At 36.9% G+C, this 22,832-nt stretch overlaps 1 protein-coding gene across 7 annotated transcripts in view; it reads left to right on the top strand.

The window, feature by feature from the left end:
- Nucleotides 1–3,999: 3,999 nt before the first annotated feature.
- LOC131792929 (protein NLRC3-like) overlaps nt 4,000–22,832 on the top strand; it is a 34,437-nt gene continuing 15,604 nt past the window's right edge. For 2 of the 7 annotated variants that reach the window (XM_066169291.1, XM_066169298.1), the window contains exons 1-11: nt 10,797–11,120; nt 11,642–11,704; nt 13,284–13,343; nt 15,064–15,113; nt 15,260–15,374; nt 16,926–17,000; nt 17,336–17,400; nt 18,100–18,172; nt 19,210–19,282; nt 20,269–20,333; nt 21,036–21,108. The gene's annotated coding sequence lies outside the window, so the exon portion shown is untranslated. Of the gene's footprint in view, nt 4,098–10,796; nt 11,121–11,641; nt 11,705–13,283; nt 13,344–15,063; nt 15,114–15,259; nt 15,375–16,863; nt 17,001–17,335; nt 17,401–17,903; nt 18,027–18,099; nt 18,173–19,209; nt 19,283–20,268; nt 20,334–21,035; nt 21,109–22,832 lie in introns of those variants that run through there. The other 5 variants (XM_066169295.1, XM_066169294.1, XM_066169292.1 and 2 more) reach the window with 5 other exon arrangements.

Raw genomic sequence — 22,832 nt, forward strand, 5'->3', positions numbered from 1 at the left:
ATTTGTGGCGAAAACAAACGTTTATTAAACCACAAACGTCCCATTTAACGCTGTTAAACTTGATAGTTCACTTGGATAACAAATTCCAGATGAAATTTAAGAAAAAAATTGAGTTCCTGGTAAAACATGAGAATCAGTCATTATTAAGTGCCTGTGAAGGAGGGGGGGTGGGGAGGTCGATGGATTTAGGGGAATCACATGGTTTAAAAGGGGAACGGAGGGGGGTCAGTCGTCGCCAACAGAGTATGAAGGGAGGGGGGACTAAGAAATTGACTGCTAATTACCTGCCGATGAGGAGGGATCATAACAATACTACAGAGCCTTATAAGGGAATTAGGTCATTTTATCGCGATGATAAACCAAAATCCTCTGACTCCCTCCCCTCCCCCAGTGATAAGTAATGACCAATCACTAAACCAAAGTAAATATTTGCGTTTACTAGACACGAGTGATCTCTTTCTTTTGCTGAATTAGAAAAAAGATAAACGAAAACCAAAAACAGGACGAAAACAAGAAAACCAAAAGAAGAGTAGAATTCTTCATGCTATCTGCAATCCCAAACACATTTGTTGGCACATGTAATACCCCCCCCCCCTCCCCGCCCTTCTCAATATTGGTCTACTAGATGGCAGCCAGCAACATTTGAAGGTGGGAGAGAGTGAAAGAACTTCATAGACGTTGCTCTGGTGAAGTGTCCCAACTAATTTTGTCTGGGAGCGTTATAATGATATAATGAGACGTTTTTTGTCTTGCCACGAGCGTGGCACAAAGAAAAAATTCTTAGTTCCCATGAGGAATTGAACCTCTGACCTTCGGATTTCCACGCTCCAATGCTCATACATACATACATACATACATACATAACTTTATTTGATAACGCAGGTTAAAATTTGCGCAACTTTACAGCTGATGTGGACCTGCCTAAACTAATTAGTCTATAATTATATAAAATACAGATATGATAAAATTTATAAGTTGAATAAATCAAGTAAACCATAAAGTTTTAGTAATAGTGAAAATTTGGTTTCATGTTTTGTATAACATTACCTCCCTTTTCAAAATTAATATTCATAACAGTTTGCTTGGATTGTTTTAAGTTATATTTAAAAATAGATAAATTTGGAGAATCTTTAACATTATCGGGAAGTGCATTCCATGCTACTGCAGATCTATGAGCAAAGGACCTACGACCCAATTCGGTTTTGGGCCTATTAAGTACAACATTCAGGGATTTCCTTAGGTTATAACTGTTAGAGTTCTTGGTCACCAAACAATTAATTTCCCGCAACCCTAAATTATAATAAGCATTATATGTAATAGTTAAGATACGTAGCTTATAAAAATACTCTAAAGGCATCCAGCCAACCTTAGAAAGTACATCATTATCCCCAAAACTATTTGGTATCTTATGAATTAGCCTGGCAGCCCTGATGTGAATCATTTCTAGATCTTTAAGCTTGGATCCAGACCCCCAAATTGCAATTCCATATAGAACACTTGGTATAACTATCCTATAGTAAAAAGTCTCCAAGATAGATGTACATAGGAAATTTATACGTCTCAACATTTTAACTTTGGCATTAAATGCAGATCTAGCCAATGCAACATGCTGAGACCAAGAGAGTTTATCATCAATTGTAACCCCAAGGCAATTGGTGGAGGACACATACCGAATGGTGTCCATACCCCACTTCAGCTGTTTCAAAGGACCTATGAAGGGGGTAGTACTTAAGACCATTGCCTCGGATTTACCTTCATGTAGAATCAATCTGTTACTAAGACACCAGGAATTAACCTGGTCCAAAACAGCCTGTAACCCTGTTGTTATTTCATCAACAGTATTCCCTACTACATATATTGTTGTGTCATCAGCATACATATAGACTTCTCCACTGGTAATAGATTCAGGGAGGTCATTAACATAAGATGCAAACAATCTTGGTCCTAGTAAGGATCCCTGAGGGACCCCAGCTCTAATGGGGATTCTATCAGATCTAGACCCACTTACACTAGTCCCTTGTACACGGTTGGAGAGATAGTCATTGATCCATTTCCACATATCACCTGCCAAGCCAACAGCCTTGAGGTTCTCAGTAAGAATACTGTGGTTGACACAGATGATGGTCTGAAATGCCCAGGTCAATAGAACCAGCTAAGACATTTGATGCATGCAAATTAGGACTAACAATAATGAGGTCGATAAGTGACTTAGAGTTAGCTGTGATGCGCGTTGGTGATTCAATGACGTTAACGTAACCAAAACGCCTAAGAATTCTTTTCATTCTATTACAGTCATATGGCGCATCTTGATCTGTATCTGCCGCATTAGCTAAGAGATTACAGTTAAAATCACCTAATAATATGACATTCTTCCTCTTGATCCATATTTTATTAAGCAGGTCATGTAAGTCATCATAAAACGTGATTGATTTAGGTGGTCGGTATAGGCAGCCAAGTAAAGTAGACTGTGATCTTATGGTAATGTTAATCCATACAGCCTCCAAGTCCTGATGAATGTCCCACTTTAGGTTTTCAGAAATGTTCAAATTATCGCGATAATATATTACCACGCCGCCACCTTTCAAGCCATTTGATCTATCTCTTCTCACCGTGTTATAACCATATATTCTTATTCTCTACCACTGAGCTACAAAGACTCCACTGTGAGCGAGATCTAGTGTGAAGTTTCACATAAAAAAACAACTCTCTCTATCACCTTACCGAGTTCAAAATTTATCATCTCTCTTATTATATTTACAAACACGAAGCTATCGACATTGCTGATCGTAACAGTATGTATAACCTCAAAAGTGACTGAGCGGACAGTTCGAACGCACATTATTACATTTAGATGATAGCGTTAAGACGTAATTTTACTTAATGAGATTAGCGGTTGAGGTTGCGTGTGGTCCAAACCAAAAGAGGATACAACAGAAACTAAACTAAGAAAAATGTGTTGCGAAATGTAACATATTTACCTAACTAAAAATGTAGCCATTGCACAGAAAACTGAATACGAGAACTACACCAATAATACATACAAAAGGTAAACAACGTAAATGCAAAAGAAATAAAGACTTACTTTGGTGTAGCTCGTAACGGTTGCAAATAGTCTGTAGCGATTATCGAACAGCGACGATTTAGCAGCGATGATTTAGTAGCGATGACTGAGGTAAAATCTTTACACGTGTACTTACACGGGACATTGATCAGAGATAACAAACTTATTGTGTAATAATTATTGACTAACGAAAGACTTATTGATAATAAATGAACCAGAACAAAAAAGATAATAAAGTGTGTATTAACTAAATAAGCGTTTCAAAACTAACAGCATGCAGAACGCGTGCCATAAACTAGACTCGCTCACTGTGGAGTCTCTGTGGTTCAGTGGTGAAGCACCGGAGCGCGAAAATCGGAAGGTTTGAGGTTCAATTCCCCGTGGGGGCTCGGGATTTTTACTTTGTCCCACGCTCATGGCAAGACGAAAAAACAACTATTACTTTACCGAGCGCAAAAGTTACCATCTCTCTGATTCTATTAGGAGACATTTCATTGTTCTGTTGCACTCAGTCATCCGGATGAATGCCTTTGATTATTTGGCAAGGTGATTGACGTATTATGATCGTCTGTGTTCGCGTGGTCCTCGAAGCATCCCATCATTGCAAAGCAACACAGAATCGACAGTAGGTTGCGAACTAAATGCAACGTCTTAAAAAATTCGTAAAGAGCGACTAACTTATTGACATGCAGTAACTGAGTTTTGGAGCCATTAGAACGAGTACGAGACAGACGATTTGAAAAACTACCTTCATCTTGAGCTATTTGATCGAGAATCGAAACCGAGCGGTTTTATGTGATTGATTTGAGTTCACGTCGGGGCTGTCCTGGTGTACCGGTACACGGGGGAATACCTATTGTTTTCATATCCATACATGGAGTTGTGACGCAGTTGGTTAATGTTTGGTTCCTTTGTGTACCGGTACACGAGGACACAACCGTTCACGTCAATGTTTTCCGGCAGCTGTTGGTCGAATCGATTTCAAGCGTTGTGTGACAGATTGTGTCTATATCAGGAGAGAAGCTTAAAGCTAAAGGTAAGAAGGTATCTTTTAACAAACCATCGTAAAATAATTATGTGGGGATATTTACGAATCGCGCATAAAGAAATGCACACCGTCAGTAATCCTTGTCACAGCTTCCCAGTTCTCTACACTCAGCACGCTTATTGGTATGTGTAAGCTAAATTTTGCAGTATGTAAAATCTGAATATCGAAGGTGGGTTGTTTTGGTCGGACGTATAACGCAAACGTGCTAGATTCAAATTTATTTTCGAGAACTGATACTGATGAAAGTGGAAATCGAAAGTGAATTGGTTTCAAATGGAGAAACTTGGGAAATATTCCTCGAGCTGAGTTATTTTAAAAATTAATTTCTTCTCGTTACTGCAATGTGAAAAATGAACGTGATTTTCCTGCACGATTTAACCTGCTAACTCCTATGAGTGACCAAGACAGGATTTCTCCTTACAATGTCTACACAATATCAATCAAATAAGTGATAAGAATTAAGAAAAAGATCACTTTCAGAATAATTAGTTGATTCTATGCTAAATTCTCTGAACTAATATAATAAGAATTGTATGGTTGACAGTAAGGAGAATTACAAATTTGATCTGGGAGTTAAAGTGTTAGGATACAAGCATCTGTCATGATATTCTAGCTTTCAATCAGTAGGATTTTTCATTGGGAATGTAAGATAAAGAATTTGGAATATGGAGTCTGGACTGGGAAGTAAGTATGAGGGGGCTGGAGGGCCAAGAAAGTCAGTTTCACAGCTTATTCTTCATGCAGGCTGCAATTATTGCATATAATATTTGTACAGCTAAACAGCATTCAAACTAATCTGAAAAAAGAAATACATTTAAGAACGGTATAATTTACCTACAGTATAACTGCTTGCTGTCTGTACATGTATTTGTACATGAAGCCATTCACCATACTGAACACAATATTTACTTCAATAACCAACATGTCTGTTATTAATACATGATCCATGATATTAACACTGGAGTCCAATCCTCTAACATGTGACCATATAATCAATATGCATTCAAAAGCCAGATGGAAGATTTTCACCAGTTTATTAACCCTTAAACCCCTAAGAGTGATTGGCTTCTAATTTCTCCTTACAGTATCACCCTTGAATCAAGTGCAAGGGTTGTGAGAATAATAGAAATTATCACCAATTCAAGAAGCTCCTGATTGTCAACCAAATTCTCCTTGTCATTACCACAGGAAATGTAGAGAGATCAGTGTGGAGAATATGAACACTAATGTTAGGGTGTAAAGGGTTAAGGGTAATCTATTGTTATAATATTACTCCTGCCACTGTACAGTGAAAATGTTTTTGTTTCTGTAGTGTTATCTGTTTATACAACACAGGCTTTTAAGTATTAATTGCACTCTTTTGTTTATATCACTCATTTGTGTGGCATTCAATATTACCACTTTTCTTTACGTAATGTTATGTTACTCAGTCTATTGATATATGTGCAGCTGTTTATGTTCTCTTTTGTGGGTGTAAGGAGGTTTGTTTACGTTATTAAAATCATCTTTCTTTTCTAAAATATGATGGGTTCTAATTTCAGTAAAAAATCTCCCTCAATAACTGTCTGTTAGAAGTTTGGGAATCATAGGGTTAATCATGACCATTACTTAATTTCCTTAAATGTAATTGGTGCATTAGATGCTTTGGTTTTCGATAGTTATTTTTATAGAGTTTTAATCTGACAGTGTAACCAGACAGTTGGCTTTATGGTCAAACCTTGATTATCCAGACTTGTGGAGAATCATGGGCTTTATAGCCCAGATAATCCGGAGTTTGGAGAATGGAAGATATGAGTATAAATGTTGGTAGAAAATGGGATGAGAGCAGCAAGTCCAGATAATGGAAAAACCTGGATAATGGAGGTCCAGATAATCAAGGTTTGACTGCATTGATCGGACACAGCTAGCTGTATTTGGACAGTTAAAGCACCCAATCATACTAGTTAAGTCCACTCAGCTAAATCTACCAGTCACAGAGTTTAAAAAGCACTTTCAGTTGAAAACTTTGCATTTGTTCTTCCAGAAATTGTAATGATTATGATTAATTGGTGACAATTAGACTTTGTGTTGTCCAATTCCGTCAGTAATCATGGATACTCAAGTAAATATCTGAATCTGCATGAAGAGTCACCTGGCCAAAAATTACTAGATATAGTAGAGAAAAATAATTAATTTCAACTTCTTTTGCATTAGATACATATACTGTTCTAAGGGTTATTTTTAATCTCTCCAATACCCTCTTGGGTAATGTATATCTGAAGGTTATTTTTAATCTCTCTTACACCCTCTTAGGTAGTGTATATCTGAGCATTATTTTTAATCTCTCTTATACCCTCTAATGGGTAGTGTATACCTGGGGTTTATTTTTAATCTCTTCTTTACCCTTTTGGGTTGTGTATACCTGATGGTTATTTTTAATCTCTCTTATACCCTCTTGGGTAGTGTATACATGAGGGTTACTTTTTATCTTTTCTATACCCCCTTTGGTAGTGTATACCTGAGGGCTACTAATAATCTCTCCTTTACCTGGGGTCATATACCTGGGTGTATACCTAAGGGGTTGCTTTTAATCTCTTCTATACCCTCTTGGGTAGTGTATACCTGAGGGTCATTTTTAATCTCTTCTATACCCTCTTGGGTAGTGTATACCTGAGGGTTACTTTTAATCTCTTCTTTACTCTCCTGGGTAGTGTATACCTTGGGGTTACTTTTAATCTCTTCTATACCCTCTTGGGTAGTGTATACTTGTGGGTTATTTTTAATCTCTCTTATACCCTCTTGGGTAGTGTATATGTGAGGGTTATTTTTATACTCTCCTATATCCTCTCAGGTAGGCTAAGAGGCTAACTTTTAATCTCTTCTTTACTATTCTGAGTAGTTTATACCTGAGGTTTATTTTTATACTCTCCTATATCCTCTCAGGTAGGCTAAGAGATCAACTTTTAATCTCTTCTTTACTATTCTGAGTAGTTTATACCTGAGGTTTATTTTTAATCTCTCCCATATCCTCCTGGGTATTGTATTTAACCTGCAGCCTACTCTTCCATACCCTCTTGGTAGTGTATACTTGTGGGTTATTTTTAATCTCTCTTATACTCCCTTGGGTAGTGTATATTTGAGGAATATTTTGAATCTTTCTTATACCCTCTTGGGTAGTGTATACCAAGGGGTTATTTTTAATCTCTCTTATACCCTCTTGGGTAGTGTATACCTAAGGGTTACTTTTAATTCCTTTCTATACCCTCTTGGGCAGTATATATTTGCGGGTTATTTTTATCTCTCTTATACCCTCTTGGGTATTGTATTCTTGTGGGTTATTTTTAATCTCTTTTATACCCTCTTGGGTAGTGTATACCTAAGGGTTACTTTTAATCTCTGCTATACCCTCTTGGGTTGTATATACTTGCAGGTTATTTTTAATCTCTCTTATACCCTTTTGGGTAGTGTATACCTGAGGGTTATTTTTAATCTCTCCTATATCCTTTTGGGTAGTGTATACCTAATGGTTATTTTTAATCTCTCTTATAACCTCTTGGGTAGTGTATACCTGAGGGTTATTTTAAATCTCTCTTATACCCTCTTGGGTTGTGTATACCTAAGGGTTATTTTTAATCTCTCTTATACTCTCTAGGGTAGTGTATACCTGGGGGTTACTTTTAATCTCTTCTATATACAGATGTTTTAGATGACTTCATGAAGTCATCTTAAACACTTTCACCAAGTTATTACAGTGTTTAATAATGTACATGAAAAATTTACAAGCTTCTGATTGGCTGAAAACAATTGCATAATTCTCTTGTAACAGGAGTGCACTGAAAGTTGTATCACAAGTGCAAATTACAAATAGCGTTTGTAAGCTTTTAAAATTCCACCTGTCTAGACTTTCAGTGATGTTTCTTCATGTTCATTCATTTATGAACGAGAAATAACGTGATTTCTCTTGCAATTTTTTTGTAATAAGCACTCATAAATTTTTCCAATTTTTTTCTTCTATCTTCTAACAATTTTCTGAATAGTGTATGGATATTATAGGGAGAAGTTACAAGTTAATCACTTTTGGGGATTAAAGGGTTAATCACTTGTATGATTACAGACAGAATTGGACTCTACTTGGTCCTATTACCATTATACATTATGCTCAACCTTGTCCAACAACTAGTTAGTAATAGATGGATTGTACATAAACATTGTGATCAAGGAAATATTTTTTCCTGACACACTGCTGGTGAAAAGCCTTTTAATCATTTTGAATAAATTATGAAAAGTTTGCTTTTGAGCAACAAAGGGAAGAGTGAAACAGGTCCCTTAACCCTCAATATCTTCTTATTAATTCTCCCTTCATGCCACTGTACGTTTTCTTGTAAATTAGTAGGGAGAATATGATGTTACATCACTACATAACTAAATAGGATAGTTTGCTAATATTGTAAGTATAAGTTACATATAAATTACATCTTGGAGTTAACTCTTCTGAACTCTCAGAAGTGATTAACATGTAACTTCTCCCTACATTATCCATACATTATCCAGAAAACAGGTGATGAGAATACTGAAAGTTATATGTCAGGTAGAAATTATAATCTTGCTCAAACATCAAATTCTCCCAACAAATTCACAAGGAAATGTGTAGCAGCCAGAGGGGAGAATTAAAAATCAGATCTTAGGTGTTTAGGGTGGATTTCTTTACCTTTATAATGTTCTCTTTCAGGTCTTATTGGACAAGAATGATGGAATATCAAGCAGGATAGAATCTCTTTAGAAGAAGACTTAGACAGAAAATAGCAGAAAAAATTTTAGCTTGTGTCAGTCTCATGGTCAGTGGAAATGAGAGAAGGAGAGTGTGTGCAAAGAACAGCATGGGCTGTGGTAGTTTCCTTGACAAGTACAACAGCTGTTTGTAGCTTACCAGCTCTCTTACTCATCTTCACTGCCAAAGGGCCTGATACAGAAATTTTTGAATAAGATAGTAAATATTTCTAAGTTTGTCTGTATTTATACCATTATTATCATCAAAAGACATGCATTTCTATCATCAGCTTGTATAAGTAGATAAAGGGGGTAATTAAGTTTCTAAAGAATCTGTGGTGTTACATCTGTGGAAGAGTGTAATTTAGTATTATCAACTGAGTTGATAACAAATTGACTACAGTAAAGAGTTTAAAAGCTGAAGTTTGGAGTGTTAGCCCTTTTTCAGAGCAATTGGCAAGGGCTATGCTCTGACTAACGGCTAATGCTCTAAATGTCAGCTTTTAAACTCTTTATGGTGGCCTGTTTGTAGAAGTAGTCCACTTTGCTTGTAAATATGCTGTAAGTAAAGAAAACTGTACAGGAACAATTATAGAGGTGTAGAGGACTTCAAGTTTCTCTTATCTCAGCTTATCATGGAGTAATCAGCATATACTGGTTTGAAGATTGAGCATTTCTTAAATCTTTTTACCCTATGAATATATTGATCCAAAGTAGGAGAGTAAGTGGAAACCCCCTCTTTTTTTATCTCTCTTGTGTGACAACTAACAAAACGAATTTCCCTAAAGATTCCACAGCCTTAAGTGTAGACAAATTCCATAGATGATCACATAATCTTGCATCTTGTAAGGGAGATGAGTGTTTATTTTTTGCAGTGACTTTTTGGGTCAGGCTTAAATTCCTTCTTTTTTATATTTTGGCATTTTACATTGGTGTTTCCTTCTCCTTATGTTTCCTCCCTCTCTTTCTTTCCATTTGGTTGTCCTTTGCATTTTTCCAGACTTTCTTTAATAGGATACTTCACATGAAATTCCATTTCCCATAGTGTGGGAATTCTACCACTACAGCTAACTGAGCCCCTCATGGGGCCTCACCAGGATCTTTGCAGGATTCCCATAGACAGAGAATGGAATATCATGAAAAGCATATTAATTATATTGTTACCATGCCAGGATTCTGCACCTGATCCCTAAGTGCAGCTGTTAGTCTTCCCCTTATGTAACCCCCTTTAATTGACGACAGTTTGCAAAAATTAACCCTCCACACCCCAACATCAGTATATATTTTCTCCATAATGTTCTCTATGCATTTTCCAAGTTGCTGAGAAGGAGAATTTGTTTAACAATCAAAAACTTCTGAAGCTGGTGAACAGTTCCTCCATTCTTGCAGCCCTAATGTTTAATTAAGGTTACAGGGTTATTAAATGCGTGATTTAAATTTATGATTAAGGTTGCAAGGTGAATGTTTGATCAATGCTTCATTAAGGCTGCATGGTTGATGAAGAAATGATGGAATGATCCAGCAAACTGTTAGAAAAATTGACTTCTGGTGAATGTTGCCTTTTTCTTTCCATGCAATTGACAAATCTCAAGGAGAAGAGGTGACAGAACCTACTTTTACCTCATTTTTGTTTGTTAAAACAAGTTTTTCATGCAATCTGTGAATCTTGTATGGGTTTGGAAAGTTGTAAACTGGATGATAGATTGACAAACTGGAGTAATTTTAAATGAACCAGAAAAACATCTAAGATCGAATTTCTAATTGCAAAGTCTCTTTTTCCAATATGCTAAGTAGGTGAAGTGACTCTAAACACTGGACATAAGAAATCAAAGATGTAAGGGAAGCTGTGCATAAACAGTGTGGGTAGTCTGTGCAAGGTAAACTTTGTTACCGTGCATCCCTGGAAACGAAAACAAAACCAAGATGGTGAACGTGTTTATAGAGTGTTCTTTTCGGGAAGTTCTGCAGAAACTATCGAGAAGGGAAAGGCTTTCTGGAAGTGTAAAAACCCTCCTCCCGAACAGAAGTCTACATTAGTCGTCAGTAGAATAAACCACCGTCTAAAAAGAGCACCTCAAGTTGGAGAAGGTTCGTTAAAACACTGTTTTAAAACAAGTCTTGGAACTAAACAGCTTACCTCTCCTAAAAGATCTTGTATTACGCTCAACTGCAAATTGGCGGCCCCGCCGCTTTCTAGAATCATGGGAAGTAGACGCTGGCAATCGAGATGGTGGCATTCATTTGCCAAGCGAGTATTTGACGAAGGTACTGAAGGACAAAGCTTAATCAATTAAAGAACTTTTGGAACTGTACAAGTAACCTGCATTTCTAATCTTTTCTGATCTTTTTAGAACTTTTTTCACCTGTGCAACGATTTTTTATAGTTATAAGTTCGTATCTTATTCGTACTTTTCTTAATCGAAAGCTAAATATGTATCGTTATGGCAATTTTTTGCGCGCAATTTCTATGGGTTACTTTGAATGCTATTTGGGATGCTTCTGTTGGTTTTTTGTCGATGTGTTGCTCTATTACACTTTATCCACTTAACCCTTTAACTCCTAAGATGTGATTGTTAATTCTCTCCTTTTCCCTGTAAATTAGTTAAGAGAATTTGGTGTTGGATCAAGATATCTTCTACCTGATAAGTTTGAGTATTCTCATTACCTGTTTGCTGGATGATGTATGGAAATTATAGGGGGAAGTTACATGTTGATCACTTCTTGGAAGTGGGTTAAACTTTGGTCAAATGCTAGGTAAATGGAAATTCAAACTGATCCCTTTGCAGGAAAGAGATAAGTTGGTATGTATCAGATGCATACAACTTCCCTTGAAATGGAAAATGATCCAAGTAAGTCAATTTCAGTTAAAACTCGTAACTCTTTTCGTCAATTGAAGGTCTAAATTCTTAGGCTTTAATTATAAAAAAGTTCACTTGAACTTTGTAAGTTCAATAAACTTCATCATGTCTTTAAGACTTAAAACACATTTGGAGGATGCCCAGAAAAGGAAAGAACAGGAATGAGCTGACTTATAATGTGCAAAAAATAGTGAGATGATTTTTACAATTGTGGTAGTATTTTACAGCTTAGATAGATAGTTTTGTTGACACACACTATGACTTTGACACACAATTTACCTTGAACTGTTAGATGTGTTAGATCTGTGTAGCCTGCCACTTGTTGTGTCTTTCCTCACATTTTTCATAAAGTTTAAATCATGATAATTTGTTTTCTTTGTTTTGAGCCCTCGCTGCTGGGTTTACAGCGGTTTTGTATTGGTAATAACATGATTATGAGTGCAATTTGGCATTAATAAGCACAAAGACAACAAAATTGCACAAGCTGGTAGGGCAAGTGCAATTTGAAGTCTTTGAAAAATTTACAAGACTGCTTATTACACAAAATGACAAGGGAAAGTATAGTATCACTCACTAATAATGTACATGAAAAAACATCTAAAAACATCACAGAAAGTCAAGACAGACAAAATTTGAAAGCATGCAAGCTCAATTTGTAATTTGCACTCACTTGTGTTTCATGAGAATGCATTCATTTTCAGCCAATGAGAAGTGCATAATTTTTTTTAAATTTTAATAATTCAATTTAGACTAATTGTTTCATTATAGTTTTGCATGTACCTCAAAACTTAGATAGATGAATATATATGTATATATATATATATATATATATATAGCATGTACCTCAAAACAAAGATAGTGGAATATATATGTCAGATGTAGTTTGTGAATCAAGATGGATGTTGATGACACTCAAATATAGAGCTAAAGTGACTTAATTAAATTTTTGTCTGGTTCATCTTCACTTTGGTTACAACTACGAGGAATAGCTTCCCTTTGCTGGTACTTCACATTACTCTTGGCACTCTGGCTTGATATAAATAGAGATAATTAATTCATTAATAATTTACATGAAAAAATTATGCATGTTTCTCATATAACACAAATGCAAAGTTGTAACACAAGTGCAAATTAAAAATAGCGCATGGGTGCAGCCAAAATTTCATCCGTTTTGACTTTCTGTGATGGGTTTTTCATGTAAATTATTAGCAAGTATAAGAACATGATTTCTTATGCAATTTGGTTTAAATAAGCACTGGTAAATTTTTAAAAGACTACAAATAGTACTTGCCCTATGGATACGTGCAATTCTATTTTTGAAAAATTAATTCATGTTTAGTAACACCAAACTGCATTCAAAATCATGTTGTTATTTATACAAACAGGTCAGTATGGTCAGCTAAGATCCTTGGGTGTGGCAAAATATCACGATTATAGTTAACCACAGGCTAATCAGGTTGTAATGCAGTCACAAAATTGCTAAATATGTCGTATTATGAATGTTAGCCAGTAGCTTTAGCAGGTCATGTCTAAACTGATTTTAATTTTGAAGTGTCTTTGCATCTTGCAGACTTCATTTAGAGAAGAAGCCCAACAAACACTGGCCAAAAGAAAGGTGGAGAGATTAAAGGTGAGGTGACCCTTTTTGCTATTGGATGAACAAAGCATATAGGAAGGAATAATAAGAAGATGCATTATGCAATGCATTGCATTAGCGCAGCCTTAGGAGTCTGGGGAGAGCATGAGTAATATTATCACCCCTGAATCACACATCAAGACCATAAGAATACAGGAAAAGAAGCTCTTGATTGTTAAACAAATTCTCCTTGACAGCACCTTAAGAAATTTTTAGAGGACAGTATGGAGAATATTCATACTGATGTTAGACCGGTAATGAATTTAAGATGGAGGACTGATTGTCAACCCTTTAACTCCCAAGATCTTGTTAGTAATTCTCCTTACTGTCTGCCATACAGTTCTTGTGATGTTAGTTTGGAGAATTTGGTATTGGAACAACTTATAATCCCCTAATTGGTATTTCTTGTTATTCTCATCACTTGTGTGCTTGATATTGTATTGATATTGTAAGGAGAAATTCTGTCTTGGTCACTCACAGGAGTTAAAGGATTAAATACAACAGATTACTTGGGGAAGACTTTTGTGGGGATGCCAGCTAAGTTTGTACCAGATGTATTGCAGAATAGCTCAGTAATCAGAATTGCAACCTCAAGAGGTTGACCTGACAGAAAAAGATAATAATATTCTGCATAGTACTACCCATGAATTCATTTTAGGTTTACTTTAATTTAAGGTACTACTGTTCTTGCCTAAGATAAGTTTCCCTTTTATTTCTTCATCAAAGTATATTTTTCATGTAATATAGCATCCTGACACATTGTGGATGAAACTCAAAACCTTTTTTAACAATTGTGGAAAAATTGCGGTAATCATGGTCATAAAGAAGTTTAAATCAGCAATCACTTACTTCAATGTCATGATTTCTTCCTTCTCACCTGAACTCCCTGTAGTAAGAAGGAAAATGAGGGGGGTGGGGTGGGTGCAAGGAAAGAATAGAGACCCATTCTTAGCTGGAACTAGGCTGAAATTTCCAAATATTTATGATCTTGAGCATCAATCATGATTCAAGAAATTAAAGAAGGGAGCTGGTTGCAATTCAATGCTATATTACCTGAAAGACCTTTGGCCCTCTCGTGAAAATGAAAAGCAATTTTTGAACCTTAATTTCAACTTTTAGCCTTTAATTGTGGAAGAAGAGGGTGCAGTGAGTGCTTCCCTCCCACCCCTCCCACTATTGTGAACTGGGTTCAAATCTTGGACCTGGCATCACATGTGGATTGAGTTCGTTGTTGGTTCTTGTCCTTGCTCCAAGGAGTTTCTCTGGGTGTTCCAGTTTTCCTCTCTCAGCAAAATACCATCATTCTAAATGCCAATTTGACCTGGCAAAAGTGGACAGGAAGAGTCACCCCATGGATTGTCCACTGCTAAAATCCAGTTATTTAATTTTTTGTGTACCGCCATCCAAGCATGCTTTGCCATGTTTGGGACCAGTCACTATATATATTACCTAGGGGGGGTAGGAGGATTTTTGTTGTATCACACTGAAATTAGCCTTGTGCCCCCCCCCCCCAATCTTTGTAGTATTTTAATGATCCCCCTCATTGGCAGTTAATGTCTTATAGCCCCCCCCCCTTTGTACTCTGTTAGCAATGACTGTTTCTCCCCCCCCTCTGTTCCCCTGAAAACCATGCGATCCCCCCTTCATTCTTTCTCCTCCCCCCCCCTCATGATAAATAATGATAGGTGTTTTGGTTTTAATTTCCCCCGAGCAGAAAGATGTAATTTCACATCGTCAGCCCAAAGAACATGTCTTCAACATCTTGTAAGTGGGAAACTCTCTTTGTTTTTCCATTTTTTTGGTTGTTGTTGTTTTTGTTTCTCTTTTTGGTTTTTTTTTTTGGTTTTTGTGTTTTTTTTTACTGTGTAGTCTTGATGCCATTTTATCCAAATTTGTGTATGTATTTATAGAGAGTCCAGTGAAGAAGATGAAGAAGCCTTCGAAGCCATGGCAGAAATTGATAAGTTTGAGGAAAGTCTTAAACAGAGGAAATTATAAAACCAGAGTAGAAACTAACTCTGAAAGGTATCCTTATTTCTGGTAAAAGAAAAAAAATCTTGCCACTGTTCAGAACTGTAAGAAATGTAAATAAAGTGTCATTTCCATTGCAGAGTGTTGGTTTAAAATTCTACTTCAATTGAACAGAGAGCTTTAGTCAATAACGTCCATCTTCTCTATTGCAAGAAGCTGTTGCGTAAATTAGTTCACAGTCGCTCTAAAAATGGACGTCCACTGAATTTCGGCTTGAAAAATAGGTTTCCTTCAGCGATCTGCCACGATATTAAGCCAGGTCCAAAATTCACTTTTCGTATTCATCGCTCTGTATTTTGTTTTGGAATTAAAATCATCTTGTTAGAAACCCATTTTGGTGGTCGCATTACCCGAAAGTTAAAAAAAACTGCCGAGCTGTTCATTTCACAGACATCTCGCATGCGCAGGAGTTCGAGGAAACCACAAATTTATCGCCATAACCTCTTTTCCTGAGGTTGTAGAAACTAGGATGCGAATACCACTTATAACATATAGTCGTCATGTTAACAAACCTTAGGAATCGTAGTTTAACCAGAGGGGGGAGGGAGGGGAGGGTTTGAATTTAGGGACCGGTCGTAATTTACTTCCGGAGGAGGGGAGGGGAAGAGTTTGGATAATTGGTTGATATTGTCATAAAAAATGTTGTTTATTGTGGTTTTGTAGATAAATGATCGTTTAATCGTTTGTCTCAAGATTTGAGCCGAGCTATGAATTATATTGATCGTGAGGTTCCTACTTGTGCAGTCGAACCTGTATTAGGCAGCATCGTATTAAGCGGTCACCCTGTATTGAGCGGTCGGTTGTCAAAGACCTGAATTTCATTTTCCTAAATCACTGTAATCTTCACCTCTATTAAGCGGTCACCATCGGCCTGTTTGTATTGTTTTTCACCTGTGTTGAGCAGTCAATTGCGGAAATACTTAAATAAAACTAAAAATACTTTTTTCAAATGAAATTAAATCCATCTTCATCTCTCGAAATCAAAGTTAGTAGTATTTTCTAGCGAGTCTTTGTGCATGATAAGGACTATTATGCTATACAATGGCGTTTTTTATCGTTTTTCACCTGTGTTTTGGAACAGATACTGTCTGCGGACAAATATCCGTGCGTATTTTCGCACCAAACGGGGCCTAGTGTTCATACAGTTATCTGTCATACGTGACAATAGTTTCTTCAGCAAATAAATGTTCTTTACATGTTTTCGTATTTGATCTAACCTTAGTAGCGGAGCTATAAATGACAGCAAAGGAATTTCCCGATATCAGTTTCCCAATATCAGCCCACAAGTTTTTATGTAAACCCCTTCGATGGGGTTCAGTGTCTCTCGCATTCGACAGATCTCCCTCGAATAGATTCTACACGATCAATTACTTGCATCACTTGCGCAAATTGCTCGAGGAATGTAATTCCACAAGGCGATCAAAGGTAACAGACTTTTTACTGACAATTTTCCATCAAGGAATTAAACGTAGTACACCTTAATCGCAAAATGAAGTTGACGTCAGTTCTCAATTAATTCGATGTTTGCTTCATAATTTTACTTAGAAATTTCGGCGCTTAAAGCCCTACACTGAGACCATTGCAAGCAAAGGGTAGCTTATGGACACTTCAGCTTAAAGTGTAAGTAAAATCGTGTTTGTCATGAGTTCCATCACTTGCGAGTGGTAGACCTTCCACTCTTAAATTGAAATGTTTCCATCGGCGTCCTTTGTCGAGGTTCTTGAAACATGTATTTTGTTCCTTTTTTGTCTTCAAACGAGTACATATCCTACAGAATTCAAGCAATGCACTCAAGTATAATTCAAAATATCGAACGAGTAGAACGAAAATTATTTCACTGAAATTAAATTCGCGTGAACATACTAACGACTCAACCTCAACCAACAGCAAGATGGCGGTTGACAGTTTGATCATACGGTTCTCTGTGCATATTAACTTGTTACGTTTTCATTTAGAAATCCATTCTTTCTTCGAAGATAAACAGTGAACATTGACTAACGAAGAAAAGGTCATTGGGAAGGTAAGTTTAATCCAATGAGTTTATAAATAGGGGAACATTTATGCACGCATGTAGTTAATCACGTAAAATCGGTAAGTCACATAGAAGATAAAATTGAACCCCTCAACAGGCATTCCAGTTATTACTTTTAACTCTTCCGTTCTATCTCCCCGTTTTGGGGCTGACCAATGCACGCCTGACTCTTCCCGAGAATTGACAGAGCCGTACGTACTCTACATTGATTTACATTTAACGCTTACAACCGACAGTAAGGAATATTACCAATGAGATCTAGGCAAGGAAAGGCTTAGGGATTGCAGTGTTTTGGAACTTTGTAGTAAAATTTGCATTTTACAACAGCCATTTCATTGTTCTGTTGGACTCAGCCATCCGGATGAGTGCCTTTGATTCTTTGGTATGAATTAATTGACGTATGGCCGTGTGATCGCGTGATCTGACAGACGACACCCTAATTCTCGGAGCATTGCGTCATTGCACAGGAATAGTGGATCGCAAGACGGAAAAAAAAATCCAGCGTCTTTAAAATTCGTAAAGAGCAACTCACTTGTTAACATGTACAAAATGAGTTTTGGGACCAGAAGCACGAATACGAGACAGACGATTTGAAGAACAACCCTCAACTTGAGGTATTTGATCGAGAATCGAAACCAAGCGGTTTTATTTGATTGAGTTTAATTCATATCAGTTTTTTTCCAATAGCTGCTGGTCGAGTCGATGTCAAGCGTTGAGTGACAGATTGTGTCTATATCAGGAGAGAAGCTCAAAGCTGAGGGTAAGCAAAATGATTTTAACAAACCCTCGTTAAATAATTATGTGGGGACATTTATGTACCGCACCTAAAGAAACGCACACCGTCAATAATCGTTGTCAAAGCTTCCCGGTTCTTTAAACTAAGCAAGCTTATTGGTATGTGTAAGCTAAATTTTAATGTAGGCAAAAGCTCAATTTTGAAAGTAGTCTTTTTTTTTTCCCGACGTATAAGGCAAAAATGCTAGAGTCAAAGTCGATGTCACTTCTCTGTTAGTTCGACGAATTCTGCATAATTTTATAGAGCAATTTCGGTGCTTGAGGCAACGCAAGCGAAGGGCAGCTTAAGGAAGTAAAATATGACACTAATTTGGCATCGTGTTTGTCATAAGCTCCATCACTTGTGAGTGGTAGACCTTCCATCCTTAAATTGGAATGTTCCCATCAGCGTCCTTTGTCGAGGGTCTTGAAACATGTATTTCATTCCCTTTTTTATCTTCAAACGCACATATATCATGCAGAATTAAAGCATTGCACTCAAGTTTAAATCAAAACATGGAACTAGCAGAACGATGAATATTTCACTGAAATTAAGTTCGCGTGAGCAGACTAACGATTTAACCTCAACCAACAAGATGGCGGTTGACAGTTTGATAATATGAGGTTCATACATGCAGTTGTTCACGTAAAATTAGTATATCACATAAAAAAAATTGAGTCACTCACCAAGATTTGAAGTTGTTACTTTCAATGCTTCAATCCCCTTGTTTTGGCGCTGACCAATGCACGCCTGACTCTCTCCGGGAATTGACAGAGCCGTACGTTCTGTACATTGATTCACATTTATCGCCTATAACAGACAGTAAGGAATATTACCAATGAGATCTAGGCAGGGAAAGGCCTAGGGATTGTAGAAATGAGAAAATGAGTTTTGGGACCAGAAGCATGGGTACGAGACAGACCATTTGAAGAACAACCCTCAACATGAGGTATTTGATCGAGAATCGAAACCGAGCGGTTTTATTTGATTGAGTTTAATTCATATCAGTTTTTTTCTAAAAGCTGCTGGTCGAATCGATTTCAAGCGTTGAGTAACAGATTGTGCCGTTATCAGGAGAGAAGTTCGAAGCTAAAGGTAAGAAGGACGCTCTTTACAAACCATCCTAAAATACTTATGTGGAGACATTTACGAATTGCGCATAAAGAACGCACACCGTCAATAATCGTTGTCAAAGCTTCCCGGTTCTTTAAACTCAGTAATCTTATTGGTATGTGTAAGCTAAATTTTAATGTAGGCAAAAGCTCAATTTTGAAAGTAGTCTTTTTTTTTGTTTGACGTATAACGCAAAAATGCTAGAGTCAAAGTCGATGTCACTTCTCAGTTAGTTCGATGAATGCTGCATAATCTTACAGAGCAATTTCGGTGCTTAAGGCAACGCAAGCGAAAGGCAGCTTAAGGAAGTAAAATATGACACAAATTTGGCATCGTGTTTGTCATAAGCTCCATCGCTTGTGAGTGGTAGACCTTCCATCCTTAAATTGGAATGTTCCCATCAGCGTCCTTTCTGGAGGGTCTTGAAACATGTATTTTGCTTCTTTTTTATCTTCAAACGCGTTTGCATCCTACAGAATCAAAGCATTAATTGCACTGAAAGAGTCAAAGTTGATGTTACTTCTCAGTTAGTTCGATGAATGCTGCATAATTTTACAGAGCGATTTCGGTGCTTAAGGCATTGCAAACGAAGTGTAGCTAAAGAACGCTTCAGCTTAAAGTGTAAATAAAATATGGCACGAATTTGGCATCGTCTTCGTCATAAGCTCCATCACTTGCGAGTGGTAGACCTTCCATCCTTAAATTGAAATGTTTCCATCAGCGTCCTTTGTCGGGGTTCTTGAAACATGTATTTTGTTCCTTTTTTATCTTCAAACGGGTATACATCCTACAGAATTAAAGCATTGCACTCAAGTTAAGATCAAAATATGGAACTTGTAGAACGATGAATATTTCATTGAAATTAAATTCGCGTGAACAGACTAACGGCTCATTACCTTAATCAACAACAAGATGGTTGATTATGAGGTTCTCCGTACATGTTAACTTGTTATTTTTTTTTAATTTAGAAATTCAGTCCTTCTTCGAAGATAAACAGTATACACTGAGTAACGAAGATAAGGTCATTGTGAAGGTAAGTTTAATTTACTGAGTTTAGTAATAAGGGAGCATCCAGGCATGTATGCAGTTGATCACGTAAAATTAGTATATCACATAAAGGATAAAATTGAGTCACTCACCAAGAACTGAAGTTGTTACTTCCAATTCTTCCGTTCTATCTCCCTGTTTTGGGCGTGACCAATGCACGCCTGCCTTTCTCCGGGAATTGACAGAGCCGTACGTACTCTACATTGATTCACATTTATCGCTAACAACAGACAGTAGGGAATATTACCAATGAGATCTTGGCAGGGAAAGACCTAGGGATTGCAGTGTTTTGGAACTTTGTCGTAATATTTGCATTTTACAACAGACATTTCATTGTTGTGTTGGACTCAGCCATCCGGATGAGTGCTTTTGATTCTTTGGTATAAGATGATTGACGTATGATTGTCTGTGATCGGGTGATCTGACAGACGACACCCAAATTCTCAAGGTATTGCATCATTGCAAAGGAATACTGGATCGCAAGATGCACAATAAATGTAGCGTCTTTAAAATTCGTAGAGAGCAACTCACTTGTTGACATGTAGAAAATGAATTTCGGGGCCAGAAGCACGGGTACGAGACAGACCATTTGAAGAACAACCTTCAACTTGAGTTATTTGATCGAGTATCGAAACCGAGCGGTTTTATTTGATTGAGTTGAATTCATATCAGTTTTTTTTTCCAACAGCTGCTGGTCGAATCAATTTCAAGCCTTGAGTGACAGATTGTGTCTATATCAGGAGAGAAGCTCAAAGCTGAGGGTAAGTAAAACGATTTTAACAAACCCTTGTAAAATAATTCAATTCCCACAGTGTGGGAACATTTACGTATCGCACCTAAAGAAACGCACACCGTCAATAATCGTTGTCACAGCTTCCCAGTTCGTTAAACTCAGCAAGCTTATTGGTATGTGTAATCTAAATTTTACTGTGGGTAAAATCGGAATTTCGAAAGTTTTTTTTTCTGTCTGATGTTTAATGCAAACATACCAGAGTCTTGTTTCCGAGAATTGATGATAACGGAAATCGAAAGTGAAATAGTCTGAAATTGAAAGACTTGGAAAATATTCCTCAAACCGAGTTATTTTAGGAATCAATTTGTCTTCGTTTTTGCATTGTTTAAAATGGACGTGATTTTCTTTCACTATTTAAAGATACAATAAGTATTAGGATACAAGCGTTTGTTGTGATATATATCTAGCTTGCAATCAGTCGGATTTTTAATTGGGAATGTGGAATTTGGACTGGAAATTGACTATGGAGGGAGGGGTGGGGGCCAAGAAAGTCAGTTTCACAGCTTATTCTTCATGCAGGCTGTGATTAATGCATATAATATTTGTACAGCTGAACGGAATTCTAACGAATCTGAAAAAAAGAAAAACATTTGAAAGCAGCATAACATTTGTGGGGCAGTGTGTATTTGTACATGAAGCCATTTATCAGACTGAAATCAACATTTACTTCAATAACCAACATGTTCTTATTAATAAATCGCATAATATTAACACTGGAGTCCAATCCTCTAACACCTAAAATTGTGACCATAAAACCAATATGCATTTAAAAGCCAGATGCAAGATTTTCATCAGTTTTGTTAACCCTTAAACCCCTTAGAGTGACTCAATTTGTTCCCTTTGACTTTGCTTCAAAGTTTTTCCAGCAGTGGAAATGCTCGCTTTCAGAATAAAGTACGCCATAGCAAATTCATATTTTTTAACAATTATTTATCAACATTGAATGACATTTGCCAATCTTTCTCCCATTTAGTTAACGCATCTAAATCTTTCTGTATGTTTTGGCAGTCAACTGGACTATTTGTTCTACAATATAGGAAACAGTTATCTGCAAACAATCCTATTGTTGGTGAAATACATAAGGGCAAGTCATTAATGTAAATCAGGAACAGTAATGGCCCTAAAACCGTACCTTGAGAGACTCCTGATGTCGCAAAACACTGATTTGATAAAACACCCTCCAAGGCTACCCTCTGTGTTCTCTTAGTAAGAAACACTTGAATTCAGGACAACAAGCTGCCCTGAATTCCATTATGACTCAGCTTATAGAGCAGCTTCTGATGAGGTACTCTATCAACAGCTTTAAATGCTGGCTTTAAGACTACAGTATGCCATAGCAAATTCATATTTTTTCACAATTTTCAGGGGAAGTATGCCCCCATTCCCCCCTTAGGATGGTGATGCCTGCCGCATCCCATTTGAAGGCTAAAATGCAGAAGAAAATCTCAGTTATGAAGGTAGCAAAGGGATGTCCTGCAATGTGGGTTTTATAGAATTTTGTGGGTTCCCCCTGCCCCATTTGACTTTTAACCCTTAACACCCTAAGACATTGGTATTCATATTCTCCACACTGTTCTCTTTACATTCCCTTTGGAACATGCAGACAAGGAGAATTTGTCAAAGAAGTATAATTGATAGTGAAACAAATAGAAGAGTCAGTTTAGAACATAAGAGCTACATCAATTGTCTAAT

This window comes from Pocillopora verrucosa, chromosome 6 (genome assembly GCF_036669915.1).
Source record: "Pocillopora verrucosa isolate sample1 chromosome 6, ASM3666991v2, whole genome shotgun sequence".
Taxonomy (NCBI): domain Eukaryota; kingdom Metazoa; phylum Cnidaria; class Anthozoa; order Scleractinia; family Pocilloporidae; genus Pocillopora; species Pocillopora verrucosa.